Here is a 17,467-nt window from a genome sequence, read left to right as displayed (position 1 = left end):
CCACAATACGGCACTAAACATCAGAGTGCGAGGAAGAGTCCAGTGTCCTCGGTGCCTTTGAGAATCCGTGGCCCACGCTAATTACCCATTGTTGAATTGGCTTCCCATTCTGCCAGGAATGAATGGTTCCACTCTCCCTCCTCCCCCGCCCCCTCCCCTTTCTATTTTACCATCTTTGCTTTGGCCGCCTAATTAATCTTATGGAAATCTCCCGAAGCCAGATTCCAGCAAGGTTGCCCCGATGTTTATAATTTGATTTGTGATGATAAAAGTGAAGGCACCCGGTGATGGAACAGTGTCATTTCCAACACTCTCGAGAATCGGAGAGGCTATCAATCTTTCCCACGTGCACGGCAAACTGATATGCTAGAAAATTAACTTCAATTAATAACAGAAATCCCCAGACACACCGGAAAGTGGAGCTGCTTTGAAAGAGAACCTTCAAAGATGTCTCTGGACTGTCTTTCATACACAGACCTTTTTCATAGAAGAGATCCTCAGCGAGGAAATATGTATGTGTATCTGTGTTTATCTTTCTTTTTAAAATTTTCTGATACTAATTTCAGTGAGGTATGATATCTTCGATATCTAGCATAGATTGAATTTACAGTTGTCTTTATTTAATGCCAAAATCTTCAAGTCTTGAAGCTTCAACATTTGGTGCCTCTTTTCTTTGGTTTCATGAGCCAAAAGATTTTAAACATCATTTGAAAACTTTACTTCACCTTTAAATCCTTTATATGAGCAGTCAACATGTTAACTTAAAAAGTATGTGTGTGTGTGCGCGCGCGCGCGCGCATGTGTGTATAGACATACCTAAAACAACAACACTCACCAATAGTTATCATGGGAAAACATTCAATAAAACCATCTAATAAAATCCTTTCACAATATTAATTAAAAAATAATATAGTAACAAAGGCCTTTATTTAATAAACTTTTAAGTATTACCTTATGCAATATGTTTACTTTCTATATGTCTAATTGTAGATCGGTCACTCTGTATAAAATAAGAAGGTAATTAATTACTCTTTGCAGTACAATTTCAGCTTACGGATTAAAGTATTTAAAACATTTATAGCATTTTATCACAAGTAGAACATATGTGCACCGGGAATAATTCCGTAGATGGCTCATCTCTTCTCTACTGCATCCATCTCCATCTTCTGCTTCTTTTTATCCTTATATTTCTACCTACTTCATTTCTTTATCCTGTTGAAAGTCCTTAGGGTCTAAAAGCAGATTTCTCAGAATTATTAAATAAACAATGACTACCCATAAATACTGAGCATCTGTAGGCTATCAGGCTGGCCAAACTTGGTCAGAAAGGGCATGAGGCACTGGGTTCATGGTTCATGAAAATAGAATTTGTAAAGGAGGTTAATCTAGGTTTCTTGAAAGTTAACTTCTAACTTTATTTTTTATTTTAGTTCTTCCCAGGCTTATTGAAAATATTACAGAACAGATTCAAATAGCTCCACGTGGTGTTTTGAAATGCATCCCACCTGTAGGCTGAGTGACCTGTGGACAGACTGCCCAAGTTGAAGTCCAGAAGCTTCAGTACTTCCTTGGTGTCAGGATCTACCTCAGCGATCTGATCTAGAAGTGAGACCTCAGGAACATAATTACCTCTCCTCTTTCCTGTTCGTGAAACTTGATAGAGATACCTCTCTGGGGACTCCCCTACCCCCAGTTCCTTTCATCAGATGTGTGACATAACCACGCAGTTTCCTGCTGGGGATAATGGTGATCTCCTAGCACACAGGCTTGTTGGTGTGGAAGTTGTTACCCAGGCGCATGTAGTACTTCTCCATAACAACTCAGGCTACCTTCTTTAGTCTTGGTTCAAAAGCAGCTAATTTGGTGGATCATGGTAAAAGAGCAGACTTCTATTATTTTAGAATAAAAAACAAAACAGAAACCTGTCCCTTAGCCAAGTATGAATTCTAAGTATAAGTCAAGTTGGATTTGCAGTGAGCACTGGAAGACCCTCAGTGCCCACATACTTGATGGGTAATTCCTTAATATTCATTTAGGAAACATAATTATTACTTTGTTTCACAAACTTTTGATTAATTCGCTTTTAACAAAATGAGAATATTGACATCCTTCACAACTAAAATGAATCACTACCATTGTTTTTATGAATAAAAATCAGGAGAATATGGAGAATGGATAGGCTCTTGAAGCCTTGGCTTTTTCACTAGACTAGTTACAATGCAAAACTTCAAATTTTCAAAATTGCTGTCCTATAACTGACTTGCTTTGGTACCATCTCTTGTTCTTTAAATTATTACTGACAGACAGAATGTTAGGATCATTCATGGATGCTATGAGTTGTTATACCACACTAGCTTGAACATTTATATATGCTACATTTTCATTGGCTGAAATTGTATCTCACCTTCTGACAGTAAGAATTTCTTTTTAAAAAACAGAATCATAGTCCAGTTTAAACTACCAAAGAATAAAGTACATGCTATCACATGAGTTTTTACTTTCACATTAAAGACAACATTTTGAACTCTCTCTACCACAAATTAATAACTATTTATTTGTAGAAAGAAAGGAGTGTCAAGTTTAATGTGTTCAAATTCATATGTTAAATTTGTGTCAGACACTACTCTCCTAGTGTCAGAGTAAAAATGACCAGTTTACTTCTTATTAAAAAAACCATATCTACTCTAGAAATAACTTAACAAAGAAAGAAATTTATTGTGTTTATGCTATTGATATGCTGTAAAACATCAGCAACTGTGATTTTTGAAGAAATAAGTAAACCTTTACTTATTTTTTAATTTCACCTAAATGGACACATTCATTTAAGCACATTTTTATTGTATATAATTAAATTATAAAACACTATCAATCTCATGCTATATAGAATACAGTCAATTAAAAATAGGATTTTTCCCTATGAAATAAACATGTTCTTAAAATGAGTGGTTTTAAGGAAATGAAAAGAATCAAGACAGAATAAACCAGAGGCATCATGCAGATTCACGAATACTATTAGCTTGATTATGCAAAATCCGTTCACAGACACCCTCACAGAAGAGACAATGAAATATTAACATTTACATATGTATTGTTGTGATTAATACAGACCTGCGCAATTGAATTGTGAAGTCTAAAAGTGATATATGTGCATAGGCAAAGCGTTTCCCAAAACATCAAGAGTGTTAAAACCAGAATTCATGGTAACTTTCAAAAGAAATGTTTATCCTAAATACTATCTGATTATACAACCGTGGTTATCAGACACCCAAAGGAAAACCTATGGAAGTACAAAATCGTAGTTGAAGACAGATACCTACACTTTTACAGCATCTAGCAATCTTTATTATTAGTATTACTATTACTATTGTTATTATTATTATTATCAAGATGACTGTCATTTAGGGTTGTACTCAAATGTCTCCAAAGCCTAATAAAGTTCACATATATATTTCCACCAGATATTAGAGAAATCCATTCAGTTGGTTTTGTACAACTACATAAAAATGCTGGAGTGTGATTATGAGTAGGGTCATACATATTGTTTAGCAAAATTTCCAAGTTAGTACTAGATCGTTTCCAGATCCACTGGTTTTCTCACCATGCAAGCATTGGCCACCTCCACAGAGGGTGATTACCTCTCATCTTAGATATTGTTTAATACATTTCATGTAAAATAAAAGGAAACTGAATGATGTAATAAATGTTTTATATTCAATAAGATAATCATCATATTTCATACATTCATTCCTAGAGAGTGCCTGTTTCCATCCTTCAGAAATGACCTGCAAGAAGCCAGCAATAATGTTAACTCTATATGGGCTTTATTCTTTGCTCAGTTAATCACACATTCAATTTACCTATCTTCCTGCCCATGTGCATTATAATGCAAATCAATTCAAGTAGAGATGTGAGAGCTTAGGCAGCCTGGCCTAGCAAGCAAGCTTCCTTTATTTCTTGCCTTAGAGCTAGCCAAGCTCCGGAGATGAAGACAAGCTTAATTAGAATGACAGAAGGATTTAAAAGTCAGTTTTAAAAAATAGCAATGTATTCAAACTGAATATTTAATTCACCACAAAGTGAAAGAAAGCTTTAGCTCCCTATGTCTAAACATCTCACATCTCATAGGGCCAGAGGATTGTCTCCAAAAGATGGCAGTTCTGGGTATCCACTGCGCCTGGACCCAAGAACAGTATCACACAAGAAGATGCTCTTCTTGGGATGACCTGGCAGGCACCTGGGCACTGTGCTGTGCCCACTTGTCACTTCATCTGCAGCCCCAGCCCTGCTCCCTCCTGCATCAGTGTCCTCTGGGCATGTGTCAGAACATGCCCATTCTACATCCCAGGAAGCTAATGGGATAGAGGCACAAATGTTGCAGATGTAAAGTTTCCAAGCTGCCTGAAGAAACCAGCTTCTAACCCAACTCTGTGGAAAAATCTCTGATCACACACTCCCAGGAACTAGGGAAGGCCAAGAAACCTTAGGCTCCTTTCCTTTCTAGAGATAAGGCTGGCTCTTCTCGCTCCTCTTCCTTTAGCTGTGAGAAGGCAAACAAACTCTACATTCCTGGTTTTTTGCTTCATAAGTGACTAGCTGAATTGCTTGTCCACTGATCAGTCTGTGAAAATCACTCATTAACCACACTTTAGTTAAGCTTCTCTCCTCCCCAGACCTTGAACTTTGGCCTGCCCTCACCCTGAGCCAGCACACAGCTCCTCGCTGTCTCTTATAAATATCTTCAGTAATACATTCTCCGATGATCATTCTTTCCTTCCCATTGCCCACACTTCTCTTCTTTTGTGCTTTGTTCTTTCTATATAAAATAACTCTCTTGGCCATTCTCAGAATCCTGCAGACCTTGGCGTAAGTGGTCCTTACAGCCACGCTCCTCCTTCGGCTGCTCTCAGCATCACTTCTCCTCCTTTCTCAGGAATCCTTCGGAGTAGTCTCCGTGCAGAGTCCAGACATACTTGTTATTTAACCAATCTCTACAGCTGCTCCTGACTTGGAGTTTGACTCTTCTGGGCTTCTAACAGTAAGCCCCTAAAAACTCTCTAAAACTGGTTCCCAAAATTATACACTCATGTTGCCATGGGTGTGTATATGGGGCCAACCCTCCAGAAGATCAACTGTTATCACTGATTTGACAGGAGGGATTTTTTTTCAGGTTTTAAAATTCATTAAATTTTCACAAAAGCAAAATCTACAAGATAGCAAGGAATTTTAGTAAAAAGTTGGGGGCGGGGAATAAGCAAACAGCAACAAAAAAATTCCTAAACTATCCTCTGTAGAGGAAATTTCTTATTGCAGAAAACAATGTCATAAGCACTGATGGTTATATCAGAGTAAAAGCATTATCAAAAAGCCAGCAATTTCTACCAGTGTCAATAAGTGCTCACATGTTCCTCAAAACAGCTAGAAGGCAGCCAGCCACAAGGAATAGTTTGGGAATTGAATTTGCATCAAACACACACACACACACACACACACACACACACAGAGAGAGAGAGAGAGAGAGAGAGAGAGAGAGAGAGAGAGAGAGAGAGAGAGAGAGAGAGAGAGAGACCACTGCCTCTTTAATACTAGTTGGGAATAGAGAAAAAAACAACAACAAAAAAAAAACCCTCTTCATATATTCTTTAATAATCCTTGTAATTGTCATAGAATTTTTGAGCTAGAATTACTGATGAAATACTCAAAACTCCTCATGGGTTTGCATGAGAGTGAGCTCACTGAATCCTCACCCTTGTGCTGACTCAGACCCACCAATTCTCACAAGGAAGATCTAACCCGAAGCTGGTGAAAGTGCTTCTTCAGATGCCCTGCAGGATTCGAGAAGTAGAGCATCTCTAGAAGCTGCTTGAACCCTGTCTCTTGAAGAGGAAGACCCCATGAGGAAAATCTAATGTAATTAAGGTTGCTACCTGCAAACGTTTGTAGAGTTAAGTTTTTAAAACATTACAGAACACAATATAAACAAGATGCAAGTTTCTGGCAAGTATGGAATTAATTAGAATTGTTTTTTAAATTTGGAATTCAAATATAATTACATAATTTCCTGTTCTGTCCCTACCTCTAACCCTTCCCTATGTACCCACCCTATGCTTTCTTATTACAAAATTGTAAGTACCGTGAGGAACCATGAAGTATCTATGATTATATTCCACTACATATTAACAAGGTAGCCTGTTAATGTTTTCTGGCAATTCACAGAAGATAGACTTCTGAGTCACAGAAGAGTAAGACAGTTTTATTGGAAGCCCAGAATGTTGTGTCACCACTATCCTGTCTGTGGACTTCTCCTGCCCCCCAAATCCCACAGGGGTGAAATGGAGGCACCTGAGTAGATTTTGCACGTATTAAGCAAGGACTGTGTTAGAGTGGAGGAGTACAGAGCTCAAGAATCAGTCTTTTTTCACAGTCTGAAAGGAAAGCTGCCTAACACTAACCCATACAAGATCCCAGGGCAGCTGTCATCCTCCCAGGCTGTGTGCGTGAAAAAACCAATCAGGGAAATGACATATCGCAATCTGAAAGAAGTGCAGGACAGCAGGCAGTAGGAGCATTTGGCTTTAAAGCGTCTTCATTGTCACTTTTAGTGTGTTTGTGGAGAACGGAATAATTTGTAGAAGGAACTTAAAGTAGACAGACAAGTAAAGCTCCAACAATATAGGGCTTTATGTATGTAGGGCAACGCTGCAGTCCTGGGTCACTTGCATGACATGTGAAGAAGTACTGGGTTCAATGCTTAGTACTGAAAAAAGCATATAAAAATAAGTGTGTGTGTGTGTGTGTGTGTGTGTGTGTGTGTGTGTGTGTAAAATATGAATAGTCACTATTTTTATGAGTGACTTAAAGGCTTTGAAAGATCACTTTAGATTCTAGGAGTCAGCATTCCTAAATAGAAGGGCAGTGTGCAAGATCAAAATATTGAGCAAGGTGGTTCTTGGTTTTTTTGATCATATAACCTGCCTTTTGGGCTATTGTTGTTATGTGTCAGGGGCAGGGGGCACGTTATTAAGCACTTTTTCTTCCTGTTACCTGGTATAAATAATGATATAGCAATAAAGTGGACCTGCAGAAAAAAATTTTCACCAAAGGTAATCTAAATAATCCTTCTGGAAGGTTTCTTTTGAGAGATGAAAATTACAGTGCTGGGAATCCATGTTTTAATCTGAGTGAGGTTCCCAATGTGTTTAGTATCAATACACAGAAAAGAAATAAGCTGCAGGATGATGGTGGTGCTCATCTTTAATCCCAGCATTTGGGAGGCAGAGGTAGGTGGATCTCTGTGAATTTGAGGTCAGCCTGGTCTACAGAGTGAGTTCCAGGACAAGCACAAAACTACACAGAGAAACAGTGTCTTGAAACACCTCCCCCCCAAAAAAAAGAAAAGAAATTCCCTAGTTGCTGCCTCCACTATTTCATGATAATTAAGTATCTATTACCCTAAACAAGAAGTTCCACTTGTCAAAACTTGTTGGAATCTGGAAATCTTTTAGCCACAGCAAAAATAGTTCTAAATCCACATTTAAACATGCCGTTTATCAAGGAAAAATTCTTTAAAATTTACACCACTAACAGTAATTCATTCAAATAAAAGTATGTGACTGATGTCTGACAATTGTTCTTTCTATCATCTATCAATCTATAATCTATTATCTATTTATCATCTATTTATTTACCTATCTATCTATAATCTACCTATCTATGTAAAAATCTACCTAATCATCTACCCAGAACTATTACATTTCAGGTACTTTGCAAGTAAATGAACTAAATACTGCACTACAATATCCCCCATGTCCAGAATATATTACCTTTTGCTTCATTCAATATTACTAAGATCAAGTTTTCTTATCATCTATGAAGTTCAGAGTTAGAACAAATGATTTGATGATTCTTCCAGACCTAAGGTTCCTTTTATCAGACAACCACTTGCCCTGGCTTTACATCCCATATTGTTTTTCTGAAGCATAGTCATCAATATTTTAATTTATCCATCTTCAGCCCTAAACAAAGTCTTCATATGTAGCACATTTAACCCCTTCTCTGTAATGCCCAGAACCAACACACTGTCTAGTAGTATTTATTCCTTCATTCTGCTTCAATATCCATTGCCAGTCTTGGGACCATTGCAGTTACTAAAGCTTTTCAATATCTAGTTGCCTATTATGTTAATGTCTAAATTTCTCGACACACTGACTACTGTGTCTCCCACTTGGTAGGAGCGGGGAAACTTTCTGGGCAAATGAGTTTAGCTGTAAGTTGTAATACCTGCTACTGAATTTAAGTATTACACTTCTCAGAGGAATGTTTATTTTAACAGTAGATTCCCGGCCATGTGCTTTCTATACCCAAAGGGCCATGAGTTGTTTTATTCATTGTGGCCATTTATCCGAGCATAGGAGAAAATTCAAAAATTCCTAATAAAACAAAACAAAGAAAAAATGTATTTTGTTTTCATAAATCATAGGTACTGCCTTTATGCTCAGAGCTTATTCATGCTGAAACAGAGACCTGATAGAACTTTCTGAAAGTTGGAATTCATTTCAAGTAGACAATTGAAGTGAAAATTCAGTTAATATGCTGTAACGGAAGGAGTAAGAGATTTGAAAGATAACAATGACAAGCACAACAAAACCCATGCCTTATCAGTATGCCCTAAATTTTACATTTTAAACCATGTTCTTTCCAGTTCTAGGGTCAGTTAAACCTAAGAGAAAACAACCTTTATCCTTATGTGAATCAAATATCATACCCAAATATGATAATTTGGTCCACAATTGATGGATGTGAATTAGTGGATATTTCTAAAACAAAGAAAGGAAAAGAAATGCACATGTATATATATATATATATATATATATATATATATATATATATATATACAAATACTCATATACATTTATATATATACATATACACACACACACACACACACACACGAGAGAGAGAGAGAGAGAGAGAGAGAGAGAGAGAGAGAGAGAGAGAGGAAGGAGAAAGATTTGAAATATATTGACATATATTAAAGTAACTGCAGCACAGCAATGAAAAAAAATAATTTCTAAACATTTTTCCTAAAGTAAAATAGCTGGGGAATACCCATAACCATTCTACCTTCTCACCACAATGCCCTTCCACATTACCTGAGAGCTTCCCCAAAACTGCCCCAAGCAAAGAACGTCATGAATATGTACTTGGTTGGTTACAGGAAGGACTTCATTTGCCCACAAGCACACCTGTGTTTGGCTGGGAAGGCAACACCAGCCTAGATCAGCACTAGCAACACCTGGGGCAAGTAGCCAGGAAAATTCTTACAAAATGTTGACTCACTCTGCCTTAGGTACAAATACTAGAAAATGAATCACAGACAGAAGCATCATAATAATCAGAGAAATATTAAAATGTCTACCTCGTCAAACCAAATTAAATTTGCCTTTCCTTGAAATGCTATGTCTCACTTGTGAGGAACTTTGCCCTCAGGAAGCACGTTGTGTGGGATCTTAACTTTTGGTGGGTCCATTCATTTGGCCATACTGTCCAACAATTATAGCTTTTCCTATTCGGCATACACTTGATAGTTTACTTCCAGAATGTGAATTGCTCACCTTTGTCTCCAGCAGCTATGCTGTTGAATTTTCCATTATAATCTAAACCTAAAGGACCAATTTTTAAAAAATTCTTAATATCCCAAGGCACCTTGCTTCTTTAGACATGAATATTAAATAGGGTGAAAGCTTAAAACCCTTGGTGGCAAGTCTCGTCAAGAGAGGCCACATGAGGACATTCAAAATACAACTAGCCAAGTCACATCCTATTGTGGGATTAATTAGCTGTGAGCTACAGAGCCGATGTTGTAGGGAAGGGACTTTTCCACAGAGCTTTTGTCACAGGCTTCTGCCAGATCCGTTTCTGTCTTTGCTTAGTCTCAAGCCACTGTGTGAGGAAAAAGCAGCTGGACGTGGTGGAGGAAGCAGGAGACAGAGGAGGAGGGTTCTGGGTTGTCCCACTCTCTTTACATTATGCTTTGCCCAAACAGCAACTGACTAGCTACTTCCTCTGAGAAAGTATCGTCTTCCACATTGACACCATTAGAGGAAGCTATTCTTAACCCCTAGATCAAGTAAGCTGGCTAAAAATGAAAGGGAAATCTTTTAAGTCTGAAAATTTTATATCATTGTCAATTGGTAAGAGGAATAGAAAAAAATTTCTCCATCTAGCAGACGAGAGAATAAAAACTGTCTTCCTTTCTAACTCTTATGATGTTTTTCAGTGTCTTGCTCAGAATTGAAGAAAGGGCTCATTTCTTGACTATTGCCATGATTTTCACTGAGATTTATATTCAATGGCACCTGAAGATTACACATAAACCCTGACACTAGTGTAGGCAAGATCCTGCTGCCTGAACCATGGAACAGGATGACTGGAGAGGCATCACAGGGCTCATTAGAAAGCCTTTGCTTCTCTGCCCAGCCAGCTACTATGGCTTTCTGTTATTTCTTTCACAACTCGTCTCTCTCCTTTGTTCACACCTGCTTTAGTTTATAAATGTTGGAAATTTTAAAATGCATGTAATTACAAATAAAAAAGTCATAAAATGGCATTGTTGAAAAACTTTGCTTTACTAAACCACCAATTAATACTGTGATTTTTGTTTAATTGGCACATTTCCGTTTTTAGCAGACTGTGCCAATTAGAATGAATATACCAGATTTTGAAACTTTCAGTAGTACTGGTTAATAGTTAAAATATTCTCCTCTGGTTGGAAGGTTTGACTTCACGGGTTTGGGAATACAAAACCTTGTACGTGTTCTGAACTTGTTTGTTCTAGGGCAGATTATTTCCCAGGAGTTTTTAAATACTACTGGACTCCTACATTGTTAAAATGGTTGCAGATTCTGGGGTTTCTCTTACAGCCTACTCAAGTAGGCATTAGTTTCTAAAACCCATCTAATTCCTAAAAGCTACAGAAATGAGAATATGTGGTTCAATTATGGATTCTATTAAAAAAGAATAAAGTCAAATGACAGTGTCATTTAAATGAATACATTATGATAGCTAAGTTATGGTCATCATGTAACAAAATACATGACTAAAATGTATCCACAGTGACTGGGAAAACTAACTTTTTGCTTATTGAAATAATATTTCTTACTGAAACTAATGAGCCTAATGAATATCACTGAAAGACATCAGTAATTCTGTGAATATCTGTATCATGTCCTGTTCACTGTTGTATATGAATGACAACCACCTTCAAAGCATTCGCTCTATATAGTGTATTGAAGACAGCCAAAATAATAGCAGTGATACAAATTTATCACCTTGTTAAAAGGAAGATTTAGAGACAATATCTAGTAAGGAAACAAATAAGCTAGTTTTTAAATAGTTGAAAAGATCTTTGCAAAATAAAAAGTACAAAAGACAAATGGTTAAAATAAGTGAGGGTGACCATTTTGGCCTCCTCTCCATGATATAAAAGGAGTCATATTTAACTATCTTCTAAATTTTCTACATTTCTAAAATCTTGCCTAATTAGATATGAAAATGTTAAGAAATATTAACCACATATTGTTAAGTTAGAACTATGCATATAGTAATCTCCTAGAAAAATCTTTTCTTCTTGTTCTATGACATAAAATCTCCTAGTCAGAGAGATTCAGTATTAGAGAACCATGATTCGTCAATCTTTTAACCACTAACAAAAACCCTTTGGATGAGGCCTACCCCTCCCATGCTCTAACACTGTGTGTATTATGGTAACCCTGCTTTTATTGATCTACCTCATTGCACACTTTACTGGTTGTCATTTCTTAGGAATCAAACATACTAAATATTGTGAATCAGAGTCCAGTTGCAAAAATTCAGATATAAAACTGGCATTTTTTTTATTCATGAAAAAATTGGGCTTTACAAAAAACAAAGAATTATTACTTCAAAAACAAAACAGAATGGGCCACATCAAGAAGATTTTTAGCAAAGGAACAATGTGGACATTGGTGCTGATTGTCAGGATTAGATTCAACATATCACTGTGTTAAATGCAACCCATAAGACAGAAAGATGCTCTCAATCTGTCATGAGCAGGAAGATGGTGTTTGCAATGTAATCAATGAATTCCTAAGAACACTGTCAGAGGAACTTGAGAACTAAGTACCAAATTTGTTCTGGTTGCAAAAGAAAAGCCTACCGTTGTCCCTTCTAATGCTGCTACAGCTTTCCCAGGAATCTTGGGTGAAAGTCACTGCACCTAATCAGGAGAATCAAGACACCGATCTACATGGAATGACGAGACACATCATGTTTAACTCTACTGTCTCTACTGAACAAAAATACATACTGAGTTGAGCAGGCCCATATAAGGTATTTCCAGGAACATCTTTCCATGCTCCTCAATATTGGACAATGAGATATCATCCTCTTCAATGTCATTCTCTCTGGAGTTCTATGATGCTGTGCCTTCAAGGTATCTCTCACTTCGGAAGTACCTTGTTACTGTCTACTGCTCCAATATATCTTTATTTACAAGTAAACATTGAACTTTGACAGTCCTCATCGCAGACCAGGACTCCTTCTCTTTATTACGATAATCACATTTCTTACCACAATTTTATATGCTCACATCAATGTGTTTGGGAGCTGCATGCAGGTCAGAAGAGCTAATTCATCAAACACATCCAGACCTATGTCTCTTCAGAATTCCCAAAGTAATGGAGTAAAGTCAGATTGTGAGTCTCCCACCATTGTCCCATGCTATTTAAGATAATTCTACTTCTTGTTACCTCTCAATTATAATTATATCTCAATTATATAATTATATCTCAATTATAATTCTAGGTTTTTACGTGTCTGATTCATATCATTTCACATATCCATATTTGCATTTTCTCCTTGACTTCATGGAACATTCCAGCTACTTAAACAACATACATGAATAGCATCTCAATTCCTCTGAATGTCTCTGTCTCTATTGCTCTTGGCATTTTATACGTGAATACAATACATTTGGCTTAAATTCGCCTCTTGCACCTGCTTTTAATGCTCCTCAGCACATAAACATCTTTGATAAGAGTTTTGATGCTGCAGCTTGTAAAGTATGAAGACTATCTCTCATGTAGAGAATTGAGCAGCCCTATCATCAGGCGGTAAAGCATAAACCGTTCATCTACTAAATACATTCACCAGTAAATGTTTATTGAGGATCCACTAGACTCCAAGCATATAGTAAATAGGAGAGGAGGAGGAGAAGAGGAAAGAGAGAAGGAGGGAGGGAGATAGAGGAAGTCCACCTTTGGCTTCATAAAGTTTACAGTCTTCTATGCTAACATAAATAAAAAAAAGTGTAATAACACATAGTAAAATAAAATATGTGGTATACTGTGACCTAATGGAATATTACACAAACAGTAAAATATACCCTAACATAGTAGCAGGCAGCATGTTGAGTGAATGTGCAGACAATATCATTTTATACTACAGGATAGCAGACATATCACATTTCACATAGAAAAAAAACTCTTTTAAGTAAGAAATTCTACAACTAGACTCCCATTGTGAATATATATTGTTTCTTCTTAAATGATTGAAATTTATAATACCACTTACATTTAATGAATTAAAACATATTAGTATGTCATATAGTCAAGTGATTAAATATGAAATAAATATTAAAATATTCAAACATACAATCTACCCACATTCCCTGTGTTCTTTAAGTAGCTACTGATGTTGGCATTCTGCCTCGCGCCAGACAGTACATCTTCTTTCCAGGTTCAGCTGGTCATACCACCCACATGCTTTTGATCATTACCTATGTATGCAGTGGTCATGTCAGTAGCTAATTGCCCACGTTACTTTCTTCATTTTTCTTGTTAAAGAGAGAATTTTAAAATGAGCTCAATATATCAACCCTTTTAGCAGAATTATTAATAATATGAATAACCTCATTTATTATTTGGTCTTTTTTCCCCTGAGCTCCTCTTCTCTGATAAATCTGGAAAGCCTCTCAGACACTATTACAAAGTATTTTGTTCTCATTTGGGTTTAAGTCTATTTTTACCTAACTCCAACACAGACAGTTTCCTCTTTCTCAGCTATGCCATCCTGAGATTGACCAGTTGGCATAATTTAGTGTTTTTGAATATTTACCTTTAAAATTGAAACCTTTGCCCAGAAATAGAGTTTTAAGTCTTCAGCAGACAGTTATGAAAAAGTGCACAATTAACTAGACAAAGCATAGATTTCAACAACCAAAATTCTAATTGTTTAAATCAAAACTTAAATGTACTTTCCTAAAGTCAATTCAAGACAAAAGGAAATATGGCTTTCTTCAATCATATTCCCCAAGTTTGTTTTTTCCTCTAGTAGAAAAAGCCCAAAGTTTTGAGTCATTATATAAGACAACTGGAAAACACAAGTATAGGAGTTTTACCAGGTAATAAAATTGCTGATTCCTGTTCTTGATCCACAAAATAGGTTCATAATGGTTTTATCTTTCAAAGTTGATGAGCTAGTAAATAGTAAACCTGATTTTCCATTTATTGGACTTTAATTGTTACCTAGTAGTTCAGACAAAACCGAAACAAATTTATATCTTCCAATAACTCTTTGGAAGAAACATGGTTTCCAAGAGGAAAGAGAGGTATGCATTTTTAAGAGCACTGTTGTTTAGTTACTTTTCTATTGCTGAGCTAAACAACATAACCAAAAGCAACTTTGGGGAGAAAAGTGCTCGTTTGCCTTACAGGTTAGTCTATCACTAAAAGAAGCTAAGGTAGAGATTCAAGGCAGGAACTTGAAGCAGTAAACATGAAGGAGCATTGCTTCCTGTCTTGCTCTCCCTGACTTGAATAGCTACCCCTATTCTATAACCCATGCCTACCTGCCTGGAGATGACACGGTCTACAGTGGGCTGGGCCCGTCAGTATAAAACAATCAAGAAAATGATTCCAAGACATGAGCATAGTCCAATCTAATGGAAGCAATTCCTCAACAGAAGTTCTTCCTAGGTGTGTCTACATTTATGTTAAGTTGTCAAAAAAGGAATGAAGTTGAATAGTCAGAAACTTCTTAAGAGGGTAAAAAATCTGACCACATACTTGAATCAGGGAGAGAGCAATGTAAGTGGAAATAAAATAAGTATCTGAAATTGGGATTTCTACAAGAAGAAATGGTAAAACACAGTTACTGAAACAGGAATTAACACAGATTCTGGTAGTGGGGAAAATTACCATAGAAGGAAAACAAACAAAAACAGGCAGGACCAGTTAGGTAACCTATCTATAAGAGGGAACCTGAATTTTTATTCTATTCTCAATAGAAGTAGTAACTACTGGATGATAGCATGATTTCATATGTATTTATTTTTAGTAAGAAAGATGACACTGTGGTATCTCAGTTAAAAAGTGGATATACCAGAGTGAGAACAGAATCCCAGGTGTCAGCTGATTCGATCCCAGAGAGGCTGAAGAAGCTTAGCCTAGAGAGGTTAAAAGAAGCTGTCAAATTCATGTTGTGTTGATGGCGTCATAGCTGATGCTGATAGAGCAGATGCAATGCATTGTGGTGAGAGGAGTCAACGAGGACTCCGTGAGAAGCAGGTTTGGTTAAAGAACTTCATAGCTCTGATGAATTAGGCTTGCTCATTATTCACTCCAGTGGAGACAGCCTGAAGTGCACATGGACATACCAGTCAAGAGCTGATAAGTCATGGTTAACACATTTCAATGAGAGGATATGCACAGAAAAGCAAAGCAAAAGATCTAGCATTGGAACAATCTAACATTTAAAGGGCAGAAAGATGAGAAAAGTAAAATAGATAAATAAATACTCTCCATGTTATAAAAGGAAATTCAAGGGACTTTGATGATGTGACAACCTGTTCTATGAATACAAAGTAACCACAAAAGCTGTGGAGATCAAGAAAATTGAGACTTAGAATAGAACTTGCATCTAGAAGTAGAAAACATCCATGACCCAGACATGGTTTCTTTGAAGTATTGGATGAATCCATTTAAGACAGCAATAAAGGTGAGCTAGGAAACAAAGACAGAATATCCACATACACCATGAGCTTGACTAGCATGAACCTTGTACTTTCTCTCTACTCCATCATTTACACATGACTCTCCTAGACTTCATTCCCTCAACTTTACAACCTTTCTGCTTCCTCTTTCCTGAGAACGCAGCCAGGAAAATTACCACCACCTACAAGTCACATTCTCACCTAGAGGATTTCCATTTCCAAACAAGTGAGCAACCTGGTACATCACCCACAATGCTGTGCCCAGTGGGAGATGCCCTTTTCATCTCTGACATTCCAGATCCCTTCCCACTCAGTTGAGCCACATCCATTTTCAGCAGACACATTCATAAAGTATAAGCTTTTATTTTACCCTTTGAGCTGGTCATATAATATGTGGTGTGCCATAGGCATGAGCAGTAGGTATGAATAGGGGACACCAGATCATGTATGATGGATGACAGGGGACTGTTCTTTGATATTGATCTTTGCCTGTAGTTGTAATAATTGTCTGTTTCAAAGGACTGCTGGGTCAGATAGACCTTATAGTTTTGATGACCTAAAGGAGTTGAGCTCTTACGGTCAGTTCTTAGTGTATGAGCACTTCATGTCCAAGGCTTAGATGACCATACTTTACTGAATTCCAGAATTATTCCAGCTGGTATTTTTTTTCCAGTGCCATAGAATTTTCATACTAGGGATATCATGCTTTAAGAATCAAGGGCTCTGTATCATCATTATCCTCCTGAGGCTTGCCATAAATTCCACATGGCTTCTTTTCCAATCACAGATATATCTGAAACCAGAGTCTTTAATCCTCATCTCAGAGGCTGCTTCCTGAAGAGCCAAGTGCAATGGGACTCTCATGTCTTTCATCTTTAAACGAATTTTAAAGCAATAGATACATTACAATAAAACCATGATTTCTTTTACATGATAAAGAATGGACAAAAAGTTGAAACAACTTATAAAATCAAATATAAAAGATTATAACACAACCTACCCATAATAATATTAAATTGCCATTCTTTTTCAGGAAATTTAATATACCAGTCCTTCATGGATATTTTGAGAAGCAGATAAGTCAATCTGATGAACGACAATAGTGAATGTTAATAATTTGTTAGGCTAAACTCAGTTTAGGACTATATATTCAATTTTAACATACTTTATCACATGAATTACTGATAACCTAAAATATGATTACATGTAAAGTTAAAGTTGAATCACGCTTTCCATTCTCAAAATATTCAAATCTAGACTCTTTTCTGCCAGGATTTCAGAAGCCAGGCCATTTACTTATGACATGCTTCATATCTTTTTTAGATAGAAAACTACCAATCTTTAATTATATCTCAAGTCAATTTATTTAGCATAATACTATTTTGCTATAAAGTTCATGTGACACAAAAGAAATATTTACAGAAAAGCGGGACAGGTATT

At 36.7% G+C, this 17,467-nt stretch overlaps 1 pseudogene; it reads right to left on the bottom strand.

The window, feature by feature from the left end:
• Nucleotides 1–1,467: 1,467 nt before the first annotated feature.
• LOC114694748 overlaps nucleotides 1,468–17,467 on the bottom strand; it is an 86,004-nt pseudogene continuing 70,004 nt past the window's right edge.

The sequence above is a fragment of the Peromyscus leucopus genome, chromosome 3 (genome assembly GCF_004664715.2).
Source record: "Peromyscus leucopus breed LL Stock chromosome 3, UCI_PerLeu_2.1, whole genome shotgun sequence".
NCBI classification, from domain to species: Eukaryota; Metazoa; Chordata; class Mammalia; order Rodentia; family Cricetidae; genus Peromyscus; species Peromyscus leucopus.
Note: the sequence above shows the minus strand (reverse complement) of the source record. Positions and strands in the feature narration are given on the sequence as shown.